This window comes from Arvicanthis niloticus, chromosome 2 (assembly GCF_011762505.2).
Source record: "Arvicanthis niloticus isolate mArvNil1 chromosome 2, mArvNil1.pat.X, whole genome shotgun sequence".
Lineage (NCBI taxonomy): Eukaryota > Metazoa > Chordata > Mammalia > Rodentia > Muridae > Arvicanthis > Arvicanthis niloticus.
Window position 1 is genome coordinate 136,640,415 of NC_047659.1, and position 1,683 is coordinate 136,642,097.

Sequence of the window (1,683 nt, forward strand, 5' to 3'; positions counted from 1 at the left end):
TTGGAGGAGTGAGCTGGGAATTCAATTAGCTTTTGTGAGCTGGTGTACACATACACAGGGCCAACATCAGGGATGGCCATGAGTGGCAGACAGAGATGGCAAGTTTGCCCTCTTTCCTCTCTCCATTCTCTCTTTCTTTCTTTCTTTCTTTCTTTCTTTCTTCCTTCCTTCCTTTCTTTCTTTCTTCCTTTCTTTCTTCCTCTCTCTCTCTCTCTCTCTCTCTCTCTCTCTCTCTCTCTCTCTCTCTCTTTCTTTCTTCCAAGACTGGGTTTCTCTGTGTTATCCTGGTTGACCTGGAATTCACTCTGTAGACTCAAGAAATCCACCTGCCTCTGCTTCCTGAGAGCTGGGTTACCACTGCTGGCCTTATTCTCTTTTTTTCTTTTTTCTCTTTTTAAAGATTTATTTGGACCTGGTCGAGCAGGAGGTGCCATCATGGATGTTGACATTCACCACAACAAGGACCAAAATTTTGGCGCAAGGAGCCCAAGAGCCAGGACATCTACCTGTGCCAGCTGGTCAAGCCATACAGGTTCTGTCCAGACAGATCAACTCCGCCGTCAGTCAGGTTGTGCTGAAGGTTATTTATGAGCTTCACTAACCGGCTACCTCCACCCCTGTCCTGAAAGATGATCCGAAAGATGAAGCTTCCTGGCCATTGTGATTGTGGGGACCGTCACAGATGTTGCGTGGATTCTGGAAGTGCCCAAGCTGAAGGTGTGTGCACTGCGGGTGAGCAGCAGGCCGAAGTCGCATCCTTAAGACTGGGGGGTAAGATCCTCACCTTTAACCAGCTGGCCCTGGAGTCATTCAAGGGCTGAGGCACTGTGCTCCTGTCTGGTCCTCGGAAGGACCTAGAGGTATACCAATATTTTGGCAAGGTCCCAGGAACCACACACAGCCACACCAAACCCTATGTCTGTTCCAAGGGCTGGAAGTTAGAGCCTCTTAGAGGCCCAAGGGCTAGCTCAGGCTACACAAACTAATCCTGAATCAAAAAACAAAACAAACAAACAAACAAAAACAAAAAAACAACCTTTGGATGCTGAAACACTGTTGTGTTTTCAGACATGCCATAAGAGGGCATCAGACCCCATTACAGATGGTTGTGAGCCACCATGTGGTTGCTGGGAATTGAACTCAGGACCTCTGGAAGAACAATCAGAGTTCTTAACTGCTGAGCCATCTCTTCAGCCCTCTTTTTTTTCTTAATAAATGTATATTCATCCTGTTTTAAATATAATGAAAAGAAGGTGGCAGTAGTGGTGCACGCCTTTAATCCCAGCACTGGGTAGGCAGAGGCAGGCTGGTGTCTGTGAGGTCAGTGTGGTCTAGAGTGAGTTTCAGGACAGTCAGGGCTACAAAGAGAGACCCTGTCTCGAAAAAAAAAAAAAAAAAAAAAAAAAAAAAAAAAAAAAAAAAAAAAAACAGAAAAGAGAGAGAGAAAGAGAGGAGAAACAAATACAATATCTGTAGCTCAGGCTGGCGTGGAATCTTTGACAGCCAGCCCTCCTACAGAGAGACTCCTTCATTCTGGGATTACATTCTTGAGCCAGGCTATCCAACAAAGTACAGGGTTTCTTCCTTCTTTCTTTCTTGTTCTTTCTTTCTTTCTTTCTTTCTTTCTTTCTTTCTTTCTTTTTTTTAGGTTTATTTGTTTTATCTTATGCCTGTATTTTGTGT

At 44.7% G+C, this 1,683-nt stretch overlaps 1 pseudogene; it reads left to right on the forward strand.

Moving 5' to 3' along the window:
• The first annotated feature begins 435 nt into the window (after positions 1-435).
• On the forward strand, positions 436-986 carry LOC117704468 (large ribosomal subunit protein eL18 pseudogene; annotated as a pseudogene).
• Positions 987-1,683: the final 697 nt, after the last annotated feature.